Source organism: Salvelinus namaycush, chromosome 8, assembly GCF_016432855.1.
Source record: "Salvelinus namaycush isolate Seneca chromosome 8, SaNama_1.0, whole genome shotgun sequence".
Classification (NCBI taxonomy): Eukaryota; Metazoa; Chordata; class Actinopteri; order Salmoniformes; family Salmonidae; genus Salvelinus; species Salvelinus namaycush.
Genome location: NC_052314.1, coordinates 15946386 through 15960332, shown reverse-complemented (window position 1 = coordinate 15960332; position 13947 = coordinate 15946386). Strand labels below are relative to the sequence as shown.

Sequence of the window (13947 nt, the reverse complement as noted above, 5' to 3'; positions counted from 1 at the left end):
TCTGGACATGGTCAGGGCCTTTGCAGGCAGATGCTTCATGTCTGAGAAAGCAAAAAAACGATTATGATTGGAACTATTGAGTTGTACACCAAGGTAAGTGTTTGATCAGGCATATCTGACTGTAGCTGAGGAGACTTAATTTATTGACAGTTTGTTTTCACTGACGTGTTCTTGGTAGAAATTGATTTGATATCATGTTGTCATTGTGAAACCCAACCCTGTTAGTGCATTGTTATTGATTTCTGTGCGCATATGTGAAGTTTCAAAGACATGTTGGACATTTCTGTCCATTACTGTGAGTCAGTTTGGATCAGCTAATGTATGTTGGCCTACATGTCATGACATGTCAATATCGTGATAGAAAGGCACATAACTGCTGTATAAGCTCATGCTCAACGGGTTGGCAATGATCCACATTGTATGTGGTGCACAGGATCTTGTGCCAAGAGGTTGTCATTACGAGGATAGCTGGGATGATTGAAAAGATGAGTAATCCGAGCTGAGAGAAAGGGATGACAGACATTTATTTTTTACGGCATTTAAGAGTGTTTTATGCTAATGGGAGAATGTAGAGACTGTATAGCAGAGGTAGGCTACTGTTCAGAGAGACTGTATAACATAGGTAGGCTACCGTTCAGAGAGACTATAGCAGAGGTAGGCCACTGTTCAGAGAGACTGTATAACATAGGTAGGCTACCGTTCAGAGAGACTATAGCAGAGGTAGGCTACCGTTCAGAGAGACTGTATAGCAGAGGTAGGCTACCGTTCAGAGAGACTGTATAACATAGGTAGGCTACCGTTCAGAGAGACTGTATAGCAGAGGTAGGCTACCGTTCAGAGAGACTGTATAGCAGAGGTAGGCTACCGTTCAGAGAGACTGTATAGCAGAGGTAGGCTACCGTTCAGAGAGACTGTATAGCAGAGGTAGGCCACTGTTCAGAGAGACTGTATAACATAGCTAGGCTACCGTTCAGAGAGACTGTATAGCAGAGGTAGGCTACCGTTCAGAGAGACTGTATAGCAGAGGTAGGCTACCGTTCAGAGAGACTGTATAACATAGGTAGGCTACCGTTTAGAGAGACTGTATAGCAGAGGTAGGCTACCGTTCAGAGAGACTGTATAGCAGAGGTAGGCTACTGTTCAGAGAGACTGTATAGCAGAGGTAGGCTACTGTTCAGAGAGACTGTATAGCAGAGGCAGGCCACTGTTCAGAGAGACTGTATAACATAGGTAGACTACCGTTCAGAGAGACTATAGCAGAGGTAGGCTACTCTTCAGAGAGACTTTATAGCAGAGGTAGGCTACCGTTCAGAGAGACTTTATAGCAGAGGTAGATTACCGTTCAGAGAGACTTTATAGCAGAGGTAGGTTACTGTATAGAGAGACTGTATAGCAGAGGTAGGCTAATGTTCAGAGAGACTGTATAGCAGAGGTAGGTTACTGTATAGAAAGACTGTATAGCAGAGGTTGGCTAATGTTCAGAGAGACTGTATAGCAGAGGTAGGCTAATGTTCAGAGAGACTGTATAGCAGAGGTAGGTCACAGTGTCAGTGTTGTTGAAAGATGAGAGAGACCTTGTAGCCTGTTGAAAAATAGGAATAAATCCAATACTGATGATGGCTTGATGCCGAAACATTTGTGCTCTGTTTTTCACCTTTAATTTACGCATTTTTCTTCACAATGAACGTTTAGGCATCGTGATGCAGAAAATAAAACATCTATATTTTTGCATTTTTTGGATGTATTTATTTTTCGTATTTTTTACCTTTTTATTTTGACAGGGAGTCAATGCTGAGACCAATGTCTCTTTCCAGATGATCTATGTTTAGCACAACAATACACATGAAAATACAATCAAAATCCTATTTGTCGAGAGTGTCGTGACTCCATCTCTTCCAGTATTCTCTTTTTGAGAATGGACAAAGGCCGACAAATGTCTTGCTTGGGTGGTACCTGGCAGTGTAACAGGGAAAGGCACATAGAGTAATAACAGACTGTAGAGTTGATAGTGTCCTGTGTGATGTAAAATTATCCTCTCCAATTTCTACTCTGCAGCTGTGTGTTGGACCACTGGCTGTTGGGTCTGTCGACCTAGTGTAAACATTAGTATAGGAAATCCCCCTCAATGCACGCTCACTTCTTCACTAGGTGTCCTCTTATTCAATAAGCTCAATGTTTGTGATAATGTGTATTTCTGTAACAGGGTGCTCGTGTGTGGGTGCCTGACCCAGAGGCAGTGTGGGTATCAGCCAAGCTCCTCAAGGACTACAACCCTGGAGACAAGAATGTACTTCTGCAGATCAGCACACGCACACGCACAGTCAACATCTATACTGTACTGTACTGTACTGTAGATGTGTTGTTAGTCGATCTTGATAAGCGTCGCAGGTGGCTGGTGGCACCTTAATTGTGGAGGACGGGCTCATGGTAATGGCTGGAATGAATGAATGGCTGTTTAACAGTCTGATGACCTCGAGATAGAAGCTGTTTTTCAGTCTCTCGGTCCCAGCTTTGATGCACCTGTACTGACATCACCTTCTGGATGGAAGCGGGGTGAACAGGCCGTGGCTTGGGTGGTTGTTGTCCTTGATGATCTTTTTGGCCTTCCTGTGACATTGGGTGGTGTAGGTGTCCTGGAGGGCAGGTAGTTTGCCCCCGGTGATGCGTTGTGCAGACCGCACCACCCTCTGGAGTGCCCTGCGGTTGTGGGTGGTGCAGTTGCCGTACCAGGCGGTGATACAGCCTGACAGGATGCTATCAATTGTGCATCTGTAAAATGTTGTGAGGGTTTTAGGTGACAAGCCAAATTTCTTCAGACTCCTGAGTTTGAAGAGGCGTTTTTGAAGTTTGAAGAGTTTGAAGAGCCACCCACACTGTTTGTGTGGGTGGACCATTTCAGTTTGTCCGTGATGTGTACGCCGAGGAACTTTAAACTTTCCACCTTCTCCACTGCTGTCCCGTCGATGTGGATAGGGGAGTGCTCCATCTGCTGTTTCCTGAAGTTCACAATCATCTCCTTTGTTTTGTTGACGTTGAGTGAGAGGTTATTTTCCTGACACCACACTCCGAGAGCCCTCACCTCCTCCCTTTAGGCTATCTCGTCGTTGTTGGCTGTCTCGTCGTTATATGTGCCATTCAGAGTGTGAATGGGCAACACAAAAAAAAATTGTGCCTTTGAACGGGGTATGGTAGTAGGTGCCAGGAGTACCGGTTTGTGTCAAGAACCGCAACGCTGCTGGGTTTTTTACGCTCAACAGTTTCTCCGTGTGTCTCAAGAATGGTCCACCACCCAGTGGACATCCAGCCAACGCGACACAACTGTGGGAAACATTGGAATCAACATGGGACAGCATCCATGTGGAATGCTTTCGACACCTTGTGGAGTTCATGCCCCGACGAATTGAGGCCTTTCTGAGGGAAGGTGTCCTTGATATTTTGTGTATAAAAGGTCATAGAGGGAAAAAAAAGATGTTGTATTCCTACAGGACCTTTCATTCTACCAACAACACTGTAATTTTCACCAACCGTTCATTCCAGGTATTGTGTTAGTGGCTCTCAACCCGTATGACCAGCTGCCCATCTATGGAGCGGGCAGGACATGGCTGACATGGAGCCTCACATCTTCTCTGTGGCAGAAGAGGCCTACCGCACCATGACCAGGTCAGGGGTTAAAGGTCAATAGCCAGGGGTCACCTTCCTTGGCCTCCATTTTATATGCCCTTGCCTGCTTTTTGGGGGTTTGGGCGAGGTTTGCTGTTGTTTGTAAAGATCTACAGGTAAAATGTGAGTGACTTATGGATGTTCTTGGGTCTGAAAACAAGAGAGCCTTTGATCGAGTCTCTCCACCCTGTGTGACAAATGGTTCTGGAAATAGGAATGGTTATTGAGTGTGTAGTTGTCTCTGTGTGCAGGGAGGATAAGAACCAGTCCATTATAATCAGTGGGGAGTCTGGAGCAGGGAAAACGGTCTCTGCTAAGTTCACCATGCGTTACTTTGCCATGGTGGGCGGAGCAGCCCAGCAGACCAGTGTGGAGGAGAGAGTACTGGCCTCCAACCCCATCATGGAGGTACATATGTGGGAATGTGTGGATGAATTCTGCTTTCCTGCAATCAAATGACCTTAAATGCCCTCATGGGTGGAATACTATTAATATTTTTCATAATTAATATTTAAAAAAATGTAAACACCAAAAATCTGGTGTTTCTTTGTGAAGCCGTTTTGTTATATTTCAGTCTTATGTGATGTATATACTCTAAAGTATAATATTGGGATGAAAACTCAAAATGTAATACATTTCAACTCTATATCTGACATGGTACAGGTGTCTTCTTCTTTTAAGCCCATAACCATGTGTGTGAAGTGTATACTTTTGTTTCAAAGTAGATTTGTTTAAGACTACCAAAATACCCTCTGCATGACCCTCATTTAGCCCACTGCAGTAAAAGTTTAACCTGTAAAGCTGTTCAAGGTTTTATTTTTTGAAGAGTGTAATTTTGGAAAAAGCATATGAAAAATGTGTACTGTATTGTGGCAGTATTCAGTTGTAAAGGTAATAACAAAAATTATGTAATCTATTGTAATTATGATTATCTCCTTTACTCTTTAGTCTATTGGGAATTCTAAGACTACCTGCAACGACAACAGTAGCTGGTTTGTGAAGTACATTGAGATAGGCTTTGGATGGAAGGGAGATATCATTGGGGCCAACGTGAGGACGTACCTGCTGGAGAAGTCTCGAGTCGTCTTCCATGCGTCACAGGAGAGGAACTACAACATCTTCTACCAGCTGTGTGCCTCCAGAGACCTGCCAGAGATGAGAGTCCTCAAACTGGGTGATACTGCATAGAATTCATTAACCTATTACAACAATAACAGGGAAGACATGAACATCAATGGGTCTAGCAGTGTTTTTCAGAAAGGGTCCATTATGTAAGTGTTTTGATGTGTATCTCTGTAGGTGGTGCTGATTCCATGCAGATCCTAGGCACTGATGATGTAGTAGATCTGTAGCACACTTGCAATGCATTCACTATACTGGGTTTACAGCATCTATATTACACAATACACATATCTATGCTAACATGTTTACTCTGCATATAGTCCTATCCAGTATGATCATGCTGCTATGTGTGCTCCTACAGGTGGGCCTCCTGACCAGCAGATGGAGCTCTTCAGGATTCTGGCAGCTGTTCTGCACCTTGGCAATGTCAACATCCAGGCCAATGGGAGAGCTGGTGATCGAAGTTACATTGTATTATTTTCTTAACTTTTTCCACATTATTTCCCTGAAACTCACAAAATTCTCTCAAATATCCCATAATCAGTGGGAGGAGCGTTCCCTGGCTGTGTTCTCCAAGCTGCTGGGGGTGACCCACTGGCTGTGCTAACGCAGGCTGGCAGTAGGGGGAGACATGCTGGTCAAGCCCATGCCTGGTCAGCAGGCCCTGGAGGCCCGGGACGCCCTGGCCAAGCATGTGTAAGGTCAGGTGTTCACCTGGACTCAACACAGCCCTCCTTGCCCAGACGGATCAGGCCTAGTCATTTATTGGGGTGCTGGACATCAATAGCCGAGTAGTAAGGACAGGGAGTAACACTTGACTTTAGGTTGGTCTTATACCTGTGTAGTGACACTAATTACGGTAGTAACAACATGGTATTAACATATTCCCCTCTTTGTCCATTTCTCTTTGGCAGGTTTGAGAACTTTGAAAGGAACAGTTTTGTACAGTTCTGTATAAATTATGGCAATGAGAAACTGCAGCAGCAATTCAACAGGGTGAGTCACCAAGTGTTGTGTGTGCACCTGCAAGCATGCGCATAAATATGAATGTCTGTCTGTTTCCATGAACTCGTTGTCCTCATGTCCCCTCAGTAACCCTTGGTCTCCTTCTCTCCTCTCCCTAGCATGTGTTCCAGTTGGAGCAGGAGGAGTATGTCCGTGAGGAGCTGCCGTGGAGCAGGATAGAGTTCAGTGACATCCAGCCGCTCATCGCTCTCATCGAGGGACAGCTCGACCTGCTGGATGAGGAGTGCAGGGTCACTCAGTTACAGTCCTGGTTTCAACCGAGACCACATTGTGTTGTGTCTGTTAATGTGTCCAAACCAGCTTGAAATACAATGAATAATGTAGTCAGGATATGATACTGAATCATCACTGTTTGCACTGGCAAGCCAAGAATACTTTGTGGTGGATTTGAAAAATATACTGTTGTCTTAAGTCCAAAAAACCAAGTCCTGCCAGAAAAAGTATTGCTCTATTAAAAGTCAAACTTCAAAGTATTTATATAAAAAGCAAAAGATTTCTCAAATGTATGTTGATCCAGAAAAACCTTACCCCCATGGTGTCTGTTTCCTTGATCAGATGCCTAAAGGTTCAGAGGAGAGCTGGGCTAGGAAGCTGTATGATCAGCATCAGAGTAATGACCCAAGTCCACACTTCTGCAAACCTCGCATGTCCATCACTGACTTCATCATCCTGCACTTCGCTGGGCTACAGGAAAAGGAGGACCGAGCACGCCCCCATTCTCATCGACGGGGCTGTAGTGGAGCAGGTTGAGAGCTTCAAGTTCCTTGGTGTCCACATCACCAACAAACTAACATGGTCCAAGCACACCAAGACAGTCGTGAAGAGGGCATGATAACGCCTATTCCCCCTCGGGTGACTGAAAAGATTTGGCATGCATCTTCAAACTCTCAAAAAGCTCTACAGCTGCACCATTGAGAGCATCCTGACTGGTTGCATCACCACCTGGTATGGCAACTGCTCGGCCTCCGACTGCAAGGTACTACAGAGGGTAGTGCGTATGGTCCAGTACATCCCTGGGGCCAAGCTTCCTGCCATCCAGGACCTCTATACCAGGCACTATCAGAGGAAGGCCCAAAAAATTGCCAAAGACTCCAGCCACCCTAGTTGTAGACTGTTCTCTCTGCTACCGCACGGAAAGCGGTACCGGAGTGCCAAGTCTAGGTCCAAAAGGCTTCTTAACAGCTTCTACCCCGAGGTATAAGACTCCTGAACAGCTAATCAAATGTCTACCCGGACTATTTGCATTGTCCCCCCCACCCCCATTTTTACGCTGCTACTCTCTGTTTATTATCTATGCATAGTCACTTTAACTCTACCTACATGTACATATTACCTCAATTACCTCGACTAACCTTTACTCCCGCACATTGACTCTGTACCGGTACCCCCTGTATATAGCCTCGTTACTGTTCTTTTATTGTTGCTCCTTAATTATTTGTTATTTTTCTTTTTCTTATTTTTTATTTATTTTTTACTTCAGTTTATTTTAGTAAATACTTGAACACTTAAAAAAAAAAACACCATTGTTTAAGGGCTTGTAAGTAAGCATTTCACTGTAACCTGTTGTATTCGGCACGATTTGATTTGATTTGTACTGGCTATTTGACCAAGAAGGAGAGTGATGGAGGGCTGCATCAGATGACCTGGCCTCCACAATCACCCGATGAGTTTGGGATGAGTTTATTTTTATTTATTTAACCAGGCAAGTCAGTTAAGAACAACTTCTTATTTACAATGACAGCCTACCCCGGCCAAACCCGGACGACGCTGGGCCAAGTGTGCGCAGTCCTATGGAACTCCCAATCACGGCTGGTTGTGATAGAGCCTGGATTTGAACTAGGGACTGTAGTGATACCTCTTGCACTGAGATGCAGTGCCTTAGACCGCTGCACCACTCGGGAGGCCAGAGTTTGACTGCAGAATGAAGGAAAAGCAGCCAACAAGAGCTCAGCATATGTGGGAACTCCTTCAAGACTTTTGGCAAAGCATTCAAGGTGAAGCTGGTTTCTACAATGTAGAAAATAGTAAAAAAAATAAAAATAAATAAAAGAATAAAAAAACTTGCATGAGTAGGTGTCCAAACTTTTGACTGGTACTGTATATCCATGCTGTCTCTTTTCACTTAAACGCATTGTAAGGACTGCATGAAAACTCAAAAGTGTTCCCAAAAGGGTTCTACCTGGAACCAAAAAGGGTTCTCCTATGAGGACAGTTGAAGAACCCTTTTGAAAACCTTTTTTCTAAGAGTGTAGGGATGATCTACAGCTTTCCCCTTGTCAACACTCTTGGCTCATTGTTGCAACCTCTTTGTCCTACTGTAAGTATTTGAGTGCATCTCAATAAGAGGTGTCCTCTTGTCATTTTGAGGGAGGCTTTACTGAGGAACCAGCTCTCAGCTGTCCACTTTTGTCAGTTTGTGGTGAAATATCGGATCTCATCCTAGAGTGAAATGAAGGACAGTAGACAAAGAGAGGAAGCCTTTTTAACCCACTGTAACCCTCTCTGTTAACCTTGTGTCTGTACATTGTCTATTGCTGGTAGCATCTATTCACTAAGTCAATTCCGGGTTTCTGTAAATGGACTGGGCAAATAAACTGATTGTGATTGTCTGTCTCTCTGTCAGTGTGATGGCTGAGCTCTTCCAGCAGGTGCCAGCAGGGGGCACTCTGTCCCTGTCAGGTGGGAAGTCCTCTCTGCCCAACTGCAGTCTGTGCTCTGGCCCTGGAAAGATATTTCACAGGGATCACAAACTGTGTGCTTCCAGGTACTGTGTCTCCCCCTGCTCTGGCCAGGCAACAATTCAGCCAGTATCTACACCTATTATTGAAATGTATCTTAATTTCCATTTTTTTTCAGTTGACAATGTATTTGTTTTCTTGCTACCATATAATGTCTGTATTGCTTGTCATCCTTGTTGTTCTGTGGGGTTCAGACCTAGTAACAGATTCAGGCGTCGTGCCAGCGGGCCCTGCTAGAGATCATCCGAGACCCGGAGCAGTACTGCTTTGTAAAGACCAGAGAGTTCTTCTGGACGGGGCAGGTAGCTCTGCTGGAGAGGCTGAGGGCGTAGAGGCTGAGGGTGTAGAGGCTGATGGCGGAGAGGCTGAGGGCTGTGGGGATAATCATCCAGAGCTGGGTCAGAGGCTGGCTGGGCCACAGGAGATACATCAAGACCCACTTGGGCAACACTCACCATCCAGAGACACACCAGAGGAGCCCTGGCCAGGCGGTGAGAGCAGAATAACTGACTGTGTGGCACGATAACACATCAATGTTATTTGACTGTGTACTGCCATATAGTACAATGTGTCTCAGCAGTATGGGCACCTACATTTGTCCAGCAATTCAAACTACTGTAGTGCTCTGTGTGGTGTAGTCACTGCACCGGCATCATCCAGACCTTGTGTGGTGTAGTCACTGCACCGGCATCATCCAGACCTTGTGTGGTGTAGTCACTGCACCGGCATCATCCAGACCTTGTGTGGTGTAGTCACTGCACCGGCATCATCCAGACCTTGTGTGGTGTAGTCACTGCACCGGCATCATCCAGACCTTGTGTGATGTAGTCACTGCACCGGCATCATCCAGACCTTGTGTGGTGTAGTCACTGCACCGGCATCATCCAGACCTTGTGTGGTGTAGTCACTGCACCGGCATCATCCAGACCTTGTGTGGTGTAGTCACTGCACCGGCATCATCCAGACCTTGTGTGGTGTAGTCACTGCACCGGCATCATCCAGACCTTGTGTGGTGTAGTCACTGCACCGGCATCATCCAGACCTTGTGTGGTGTAGTCACTGCACCGGCATCATCCAGACCTTGTGTGGTGTAGTCACTGCACTGGAGACGCACAGGAGGCTTGATGCGTGGTGCCGAAACTGGAGGCACTGAACTTGAGACACGCACCACAGGGAGAGTGCGTGGAGGAGGAACAGGGCTCTGGAGACGTACTGGAAGCCTGGTGCGTGGTGTAGGCACTGGTGGTACTGAGCGGGAAGGTGGCGCCGGATATACCGGACCGTGTAGGCGTACTGGCTTCCTTGAGCACTGAGCCTGCCCAACCTTACCTGGTTGCATGCTCCCCGTAGCCCGTCCAGTGCGGGGAGGTGGAATAACCCGCACTGGGCTGTGTTGGCGAACCGGGGACACCATGCGTAAGGCTGGTGCCATGTACACCGGCCCGAGGAGACGTACTGGAGGCCAGATATGTTGAGCCGGCTTCATGGCACTTGGCTCAATGCTCACTCTAGCCCGGCTAGTACGGGGAGGTGGAATAACCCGCACCGGGCTATGAACACATACAGGAGACACCATGCGCTCTACTGCGTAACACGGTGTCTGCCCGTACTCTCTCTCTCCACGGTAAGCCCGGGAAGTTGGCGCAGGTCTCCTACCTGACTTCGCCACACTACCCTTTAGCCCCCCCCCAAGAAATTTTTGGGTTGTACTTGCGGGCTTCCAGCCTTGCTTCCGTGCTGCCTCCTCATATCGTCGCCTCTCCGCTTTAGATGCCTCCAGCTCCGCCTTGGGACGGCGACACTCCTCTGGCTCTGCCCAGGGTCCCTCTCCGTCCAGAATCTCTTCCCATGTCCAATCCTCCTTGATCCACTGCTGCTGTCGTTGCTGTCCGTTAACCCGCTGCTTGATCTGGGTTTGGTGGGTGATTCTGTAACGGCATTCCTCCTCCTCTTCATACGAAGAGGAGGAGTAGTGATTTGACCAAAGTGCAGCGGGTTTTGAATACATAATGATTTAATAAAGCAAACGACGAAACACGAAAACAAACACTTGGAAGGATTTACAAAATAACAAAAACGAATGTAGACTGACCTAAACCATGAAAACTTACATATAACACGAAGCACGTAGGAACAGGTACAGACTATAACAAACGAACGAACAAACGCTACAGTCCCGTGTGGTGCGCAGACACAGACACGGACGACAATCACCCACAAACAAACAGTGAGAACAACCTACCTTAATATGACTCTCAATCAGAGGAAACGTCAAACACCTGCCTCTAATTGAGAGCCATACCAGGCAACCCAAAACCAACATAGAAACAGAAAACATAGACTGCCCACCCAAAACTCACGCCCTGACCAATAAACACATACCAAACAACAGAAAACAGGTCAGGAACGTGACACCCCCCTCCTATCAGAAACACTGTAATGATGTGGATATGACAGCACTGGGGCTGAAGAACACCTCACACATAGGATTCAAATGCTGTATATGTGAAGGATCTCTAGGATGGCGCTGTGGATCTGGTGCCATTGACCTTTTACCTCACTGACCTTTTACCTCATTGACCTGAACCGTGCTCTGAGTGACCTCTTTATCCAGAACTATCAGCAGCTCCTGGCCATCTCCGAGAGCCGCCTGCAGCCCACCATTGGTACGACTGACTAATGATAGAACGATATGAAAATCAGCCAACAACCAACCAACTCAGCCAACAACCAACCAACTCAGCCAACAACCAACCAACTCAGCCAACTAAACCTTTTATCATAGTCATCTTTCTTCCCATCCTGCAATAGCTCATATTATGTATTAACATTTAATATTATGTATTAACATTTAATATTATGTATTAACATTTAATATTATGTATTAACATGTAAACATTAATAGCTCATATTATGTATTAACATTTAATATTATGTATTAACATTTAATATTATGTATTAACATGTAAACATTAATAGCTCATATTATGTATTAACATTTAATATTAAGTATTAACATGTAAACATTAATAGCTCATATTATGTATTAACATTTACTATTATGTATTAACATGTAAACATTAATAGCTCATATTATGTATTAACATTTAATATTAAGTATTAACATGTAAACATTAATAGTTAACATGTAAACATTAATAATGTTCACCTTTACCCCCTGCTCTCCCTCTTACCTCCCTCCCTCCCCCTCTCTCTCCATCCACAGTTGCTGCCATGCTGGAGAGTGAGATGATCCCAGGACTGTCTGGGTCAGGGTTGAAGCTGAGGGGCTTTAGGAAGCGTGCAGGGTCTGACCCCAGGGACAGGGCCAGGGACAGGGGTGGCCCCCAGTATGGCTGCGGTGCTGAGGGAGCTGGGTGCTCTCCACACGGCCCTGTTCCGCCAGGCCTTGCCTTCAGCCAGCTCACCCATCTCCTCTCTGCCTCTGCCCTCAACAGCCTGCTGCTGCGCAAGGACATGTGTAGCTGGAGCCGGAGGCCTGCAGATAAGGTCAGAGGACAGACACACACACACATGCATGTATACACACACAGGGCATGCGCAGGAACAAGTTTCAGTAAAAGATATGCAACCAGATATCTAACATAATCTAGAGTTGGTTTGTAAAGGTAAGTGTTAACAAGGTAAGTGTTGGATGAGACTATAAGGTTTCATCCTTGCGTTCTGCCAGGTATAATGTGAGTCTGCTGGAGGAGTGGCTGCGGAGCCGTGGGCTGCAGGCAGGGGGAGCTGTGGCCATGTTGGAGCCTCTCATCCAGGCCGCTCAGCTCCTGCAAGTGGGCAAGAAGACAAGACGCTGACGCGCAGGCCCTCGTTCATACCTGCACTGCCCAGGTGGTTTTTAAGCTGGTATTGGTAGGGGGAAATGTTCAAAGTGTTGCAGATATTAATTCAATAGAATAAAAACCAATATTATTCTGTGAACATTATAGTCTTTGCTAGAGAACTGTGTCCTTTCTATACAGTATATGTCTATGTCCAACCTCGTGAATGTTTCTTCCTACTGAACACACGCTTGCAGGGCTAAGCTAACTGTCTGTCTCTGTTGTGCCACAGATTGTGAAGATTCTGACCCTGTACACCCCTCACAGTGACCTAGAGGTGAGAGTGACACAAATGTTTATCTGCACAGTGCAGGTACTGTACCGTAACACATACAACAATAATGGAAATACGTCTAGTCATAAAATGTCAAAAGGCTGTCTGAATTCACTAGGGTTGTGGTGTGGTCTAGTTACCAGTAGTGTGGTTGAGTTGCGTTCATCATCTCCTCTCTGTTCCATCAGGGTCTGCTGAAGGAGCGTTGCTGATGGACGTACAGCGTGTGTTCACTGTCACGTTCCCCTACCTGCCGCCCCCAGACCGTCCGCTCTGACCAGCTGGACATCCCAGACTCCCTTAAGATGTGTTTCCTGCGACGGGCCTGAGAGGAAGCAGTAGTTATAAAGGTCTGTGGATTACAAGTCTTGGTACTGCTGCACAAGGTCTTTTCTCTGCAGGATATACAATATATCAAAGTAATATGTGAGTAATGTGTGTGTAATTGTCTTGTTTTGTATCAGGCATTACTCCTTCTTTCAGTAGCACATGTACGGGCAGAATATTACTGTTCTTCTTGTTGAGCTGTTAGAATGCTCATATGGATTTTATTCTTATCTGTTTCATAGTATTGATTTTTGACACAGACATTTCCTTATCTGTACTAAGATTACAGTCTGCCTGTCTGCTACTAGACATTTCCTTATTCGAGGCATCCCACCTACCTCAATGCCTACCTATGTGTACTTTTCTACTCTGAAAGTTTGTACATTGGAAATGTGTGCTTAATACATTTAGAAATTGGTATTATGTTCCAGATATCAGAATACATTATTATAATTATACAATGTAAACATAATAGTGTAAATATGTTTCTCACTCTGATCCAAATGGACACTATGAAAATGAGAGATTTTCTCTAACATTTTATTGGAAGCAGAAACACAGCAATGCTGCAATCCCCCCCCCCCCCCCCCCCCCCACACACACCCCAATAAGAACACCCAGAATAAAACAAAATAGAAACATCTTCAGTATTAAAAAATCCTCTCATGCGAGTACTTTGTAACAGTCACACATCATCAGCAGTACATATATATATATTCACAAACCTCTGAAAATGTTTAAATAATATTAAGATAAATGTAGAAGACAATTGCCAAATATAACATCAAATAACGCGTGCTGGCGCAATACATGTTTTTTCCCATCATGCACTGCTTCCTATATACAGGGCTGGCATCACTGTGTGGTCGTGTTCGAAGATTGCAGTCGGCGACTGCAGACTGACTGATCTACAAATCATCATCCTAATCAGCTACTCATTATTATCTGTAGATCA

The 13947-nt window shown here is 45.5% G+C and overlaps 1 pseudogene; it reads left to right on the top strand.

Moving 5' to 3' along the window:
- Nucleotides 1-63: 63 nt before the first annotated feature.
- Nucleotides 64-8878, top strand: LOC120052038 (annotated as a pseudogene).
- The last annotated feature ends 5069 nt before the right edge of the window (nt 8879-13947 follow it).